The 5,894-nt window shown below is 37.3% G+C and overlaps 1 pseudogene; it reads right to left on the bottom strand.

The window, feature by feature from the left end:
• Positions 1-2,662: 2,662 nt before the first annotated feature.
• On the bottom strand, positions 2,663-5,410 carry LOC149533868 (tryptophan N-monooxygenase CYP79A68 pseudogene; annotated as a pseudogene).
• Between the last annotated feature and the right edge of the window lie 484 nt (positions 5,411-5,894).

Below are 5,894 nucleotides of genomic sequence, written 5' to 3'. Positions count from 1 at the left end.
TATTTCTTTGATTGTTTTGTGTATTATGGTACCACTAAAGATATATTATATATATATTTTCTATTTCCCTAGTTTAATGTCAGTTAGTTATAGAGTGGGCCTAAATTTATATCATGATGCATCTTATATTCCATTTGATAATCAATCCACTCATATAATGTTAAAATTTATCTTTAACAACTATGTGATCTTAAACCTTTCTAACTTATATAATTTGATTTCTCAATGAGAAGCTAAAATCATCAAATTAGGAGATTGAAATTTTTTAGTAAATCAAAATATGGACAAGATCATTAATGTTCAAATTTTACCTTTTATTTATGATTTGAAAATTTCATAGACTTTTCATAGCTCATTATTTCCTTAGGGAATTGTCCTTAAATAAGCGTGTCTTTAATTTTTTTCTTGAATTATGTAATTTCTATCAATGGAGACATAAAGATATTACTAGGGATTATCTTATATAGATCAATTTTTTAAGAGAAAGTATTGTAAGTTTCTTTTTTACGAGTGTGAAAAAAGAATCATGTTAAATGTTTATGTAAGGCTTCTTCATCTATCTAAAATACAAAGAGAATGATTGTGAAAAGATATAATAAATCCTTAAACTATAATTTATATACTATCCATTGGACTTGGTACCCTTACTTTATGTACAAGTCATTAAGTCCTCATGGTATCAGTGACATTCCTAGAATACAAAAATTGGGAATGTAAGAAATGAAATGATTGAGGCAATTTTTTAGATCATGTGGATGAATAAGCCTTAGAGGTAGATGTGTTGGTGTTTGATTTTGTTTACTCTTTTCCTACATTATAATTTTGTGATGGGGAAATATCATTGTTTGGTTGTGAGTATTTTTAGAAAATTCAGAGTAAAGTATTAGATGATTACATATTTCAATATAGATGATGTATTTCATGTAGTTTATATTAATTCATGTCACTTCTCGTAGAATAGTGTATATAGTTAGTGTTCATTTATTTATTTTGTCTTCATGAATAGTTTGATTATCTACAAGTTTTTTAATCTATCTAAAATGTTGAACCAGGATGGATTAATTGAAATGGAGTTTCGTGTAGGCTATATAAATGAACATTGGAATGTTTCTTACATCCATGAGATTGGAATGATGTTACTTTAATTTATTAAGAGAAATATCTTATTCTAATTATCATTCAATTTGGTTTGTTTGTAGAGGCACAATTGACTTATAAGGGGATACTATTAGTTGCTAAAACCACATTCAGACCAAATTTATATATATATATATATATATATATAGAGGGATGTAAATGTGGCTATTAAATATCCATGCTTGGTTAAACTTAGACCGAGGCCTTTTATTATTATTATAAAAGTAGTGATAATGTTGGCACTGCTAAGAGGAAGTCTCCATTGAGAGATAATCTCAATTATTTTTATACATTTATATAATGAGTCAATCTTTCTGTAAGAGTTAAAGGTGCAATGCCTTGTGTTGATGTGGCTTAGTTGAACAATATGGAAAAAGAGTTAATAAGTTGTCATTTGGTACAAGGCTATTGGCTAACTCACCCCAAGTCATATGTACAATAAGTTTACCAAGCCTCCAAGCACAATGTACTTTGATCATGGTAGTGCAAGATGAGCTACGTTTGAAATGTGATTATTTGTTTAAGGCCCGTGGTAAGTGTATTCTCTCAATATATGAGGTTCTAAGTTACATAGTGTTCCCGCAAGTAATGTTAAATCATTACGAAAAATAAACTTCAAAAGTCAATCTAGGGAATAGAAACAAATCTACCTATATTTACTTTATATGAATCAAATCAATAAAAATCAAATTAAAAAATTAGAAGTCTACTCAACACATACATGATCAATTTCATGACCATAATTAACATGTGAAACCTATAACGTTTGGACATTCCAGAATTTATGATCTTCAAAAGTTTGACTTCTTAGGATAGAAAAATAAAAATAATTAGAAAACTCATTTGACAGACAAAAGTTGTTTGAGATCCATTATAATGTAAGAGGAGATAAAAGTATATATTTTCAAGCAATTGTCAACCTCAATTTTTTGGGATAAATTTTTGAAGTATAGAAAGATTGGGCTCACCCTTGCACTTTTCGCTCTTATTTCTAAATGTATTTTTATATGTTAATTTAAGAATAAATAAATAACTTTCATAAAAAAAATTATTAAGTATTGAAAAGTTATTATTGTGTTAGAGGTTATTTGATTTTTAAATTTTATAACTCTATGAAATGATGGTGTACATAGATTTTCAATTGAATGTGAATCAATAAAAATTTTCTACTACTACTTTCTCATTTCAATTGTATAAATACCTTGAGATGCAATGATTATTTTGAAAAATAAGATACTGACTTTTATGAACATATTATATTCATTCCTAGTTTAAGACCCTTTAAAGATAGAGACTATATTGTAATTCATTCAATCTATGAATCCCTTCATTCTTATTGCAATTGCGCGTGATGGATACGGTCAAGTCCTGCACTAGATGGAAATAGACGGACGGAACGGAATACTGCACCAATCGACCGCGTATGGATGGACATTGGCATGTCGCGGTGCAGAGAGACATAAACAACAACATACAGGCTAAGAAATGAGTGAAATGGAAACAATGCAGTGTTGTAGAAATCATGTTATGGGTAGACGGTGAGGGGAAGGCGAGGGGTTGCGGTTGCGTGGAGAGGGTGGGCCATGAAGAGATCGGTGAGACCCTCTTGAAGGCGGACGGGTGCAGCTGAGGCAGGGGACCAGTGGAAGCAGTGCAGCAGGCGGGCCAGGAGCATTATCGTCATTGAAGTGCCCAGAGCAGCTCCCATGCACCCGCGCCTTCCGGTGCTGAAAGAAATGAGGCGGAGTTCAGGGTCGCCCAGCTCAACTACGCCCATGCTCTGGTCATCTTTGAGGAAGCGCTCCGGGCAGAAGCGCGTCGGGTCCTCCCAGACGGAGGAGTTTCGTCCCAGCCCCAGGCGGCTGATTATAACGTGGCTGCCCTTTGGAATGTGATACCCGGCCACTTCACAGTCCTCCATTGACATGTGAGCAAGGTTGAAGGGCGCCACCGGATGCAACCTCAGCGCCTCCTTCGCACACGCCCTCACATATCTCAGCTGTCCGAGGTCCGACTCCTCCACCAATCGACCTTTCCCCACAACTCTATCGATCTCCTCCACCGCTTTCTGCATCAACTCCGGCTGCAGCATCATCTCTGCCAAGGCCCATTCTACGGCATTCGAAGGGTTATCCACTGTAGCGTACGTCAGATCCTGCACATAATTGGATCATTAGCGTCGAACAAAGATCTCATTGTATTGTAGTGAATAATTATAGTTAAAATGTAGTGCAGTCATGATACCTACCGCTACTTGAGACTTTATCTCCTCCAAGCTCAGCAAGGGAGAGCAAATATCAGAGTTGTTGTCTTTGGCAGAGATCAAGACGTCCAGCAGGTCCTGTGCTGGTTCTTCTTCCGCGGAGGAAGAACGTCCCCGCCTCAGACGGAACCTCTCTTCAATAAGAGGCACGTGGTATTTGTCCACAGTGTAAATGGCCTCTTTCATGGATCTCTCGTCGCCGCCGATGTCCAGCCATCTCAATGACGGCATGTAATCAGAGACGCACATGTTATACAAAAGGGACAGCACCTTGAACAAGGCATCTACGTGCTCTTCCTCTGCTCTCGTGGGACCGCCCTCATGACTACCTTCATTTCTGAAATAGCGCCTGTTGAAGATGAGTTTTCTGATCACATTTGCGCTGTAGTGCCTCAGAGCATATCTTACGTTGAGCATATCTATATGATCTGAACTGCATTGGTTGAATATCCAATATACCAGATTGTCGGCCTCCTCCATCCGCTTGCCTTGTAGCCACTTAAGGCTTGCGGCTGTCAGCACTTCCGACGCAACCAATCGCCGCATTTTCTTCCACTGATCTCCCCACGGGACAATAGCGACGGATAGAAATCCTCTGCTGGAGTAACTGGTCGCCATTGTTGTGGGGCGAGAACCAAATGTAGCGTCATGCTTCTTGAGGAACTCTCTTGCTATCTCCGGGCTGTTGACTGCAATGACGTGGACGCTTCCCAGACGGACACAAAGGATGGGGGTCGCATATCTTTGGAGGAGAGAGTGGAGCCACTTATAACCAGGTGCACTGTAAACTAACTCCGGTAGATCGCCAACTATTGGCCAGGGTTGCGGCCCCGGAGGAAGAGGCAGACGCAGTGAAGTTTTGCGTGGTAATTTGGATTTGTATATGCGGAAGAGGATTAAAGATGAAAGGAGGAGAAGCACAGGAGTCGGAAATAAGGCTATAGTCATATACATCAAAGACGTTGCGAAATCAGTATTGATCCCATTAGGCAGCGTCTTGCATCCTGCAATCCAAATAACTGGAATAGAACATAACAATGCCAAAGAGACGATCAATCCAGAAACGCTTTCCATCTTACAGCCTTCGTGTAAGTAAAGGGAAGCGTTTCTTTCGGAGAAAAGCTGCTGTTTCTCGACAATTTATAGAGCAAGATAATAAAGAATAGCCTTGTCAGCTTCAAACCTCCCATTCAAATGAACATCGATGGACAACTGGGAAAACAGTATTATTGGAGTGGCACCAAACCCCAAAGCGTAGGACTCAAATTGGAGATGGCACCGGCACAAAACGTGGCTCTAACATTCACAGCGTGTATTGGTCTACATAAGTAGACTGGCAGAATAGAAAATGGGTAAATCTCAGATGCACTCTAGGGAAATGGTTGCGGACTCCGTTGGCAATATACAAACTACATACTCCGTAAGGGTGGTTTTAATTACTTGCCACAATAAAATTTCTGAATTTCTCAAATATCATCGTTAATTTCAGTGTCTTAAATTCGTTAATTTCGGTGTCTTAAATTGTTGTCTTATAATTTTGTAACATTGTTATTGTGTTATTGTCCTTTTGAGAGACATTTTTACTTCTCTTTTTATAGAGATGAAATATTTTTAATCTATATTCTCATTAAAAATAATATCATCTTTGTTTCTTTAGAAAAATATAAAATAATGAATTAAAAAAATAGCTCACTATTCAAATAAATAAATAAACTTAAATAAATACTAAAATATCTAGTATTTTTTCTTGCGTGTAGTTTCTTTTGTTCCTTTAGTCTTATTTAGGTCTAGCATCATGATGTTGTCCACATGCATACCCACGTTACTAGCAAGTTTATTCATAATTTCCACTGAGGCCTCCAATATCTTCTAGTAATTTTTAATAAAAGTAGAGGTGTTTCCTTCCAAATTCTCAATTCTATCAACCAGCCCTTGAGTCTTTACCTCCACATCATTTCCAACATTACCACTCCCCACCTCCTCTTTAAGCTTTCTCACAACTTCCTCCATTATGGAATTTAGCCGGTTTTGTAGTTGATTTTGGGCCATTTAACGAAATTGGACGTCCATTTCTCCATTCTAAAAGTGTACAGTGATACAACCTTTTCTATTTGGAGTATACCTAGAGGTGGCAGAATATCACTACATTTTAGATCTTCATCCAGCAATTTAACACGGACCTCATCCATAAGCACGGTATTGGCAACAGGAAACCATGTCTCTCTATTTTCCTCATAATCCTCAAGGGCTGCATTGAGAGGATAATTCTTTGTTTGAATGTACACATTGTGACTCACATTTTCCACAAAAGAGTTATAACACGGGGCCTCCTTATCATATTCCTCTTCTTCAACAATCTCCACATTATTTCTTTCCAACTCCTCCTTCTTTTGTAAACTATCCTTCAAATCCTCCCAATAAATATAAATTGGGGGAGGGAGGAGTGCTTGAGGGTTTGAATTTTTTTCCACTAACCCACAAGAGTATTGACTCT

This window comes from Cupressus sempervirens, chromosome 10 (assembly GCF_028749045.1).
Source record: "Cupressus sempervirens isolate cs-2001-9-10 chromosome 10, ASM2874904v1, whole genome shotgun sequence".
Classification (NCBI taxonomy): Eukaryota; Viridiplantae; Streptophyta; class Pinopsida; order Cupressales; family Cupressaceae; genus Cupressus; species Cupressus sempervirens.
This window is presented reverse-complemented; position numbering and strand designations above follow the sequence as displayed.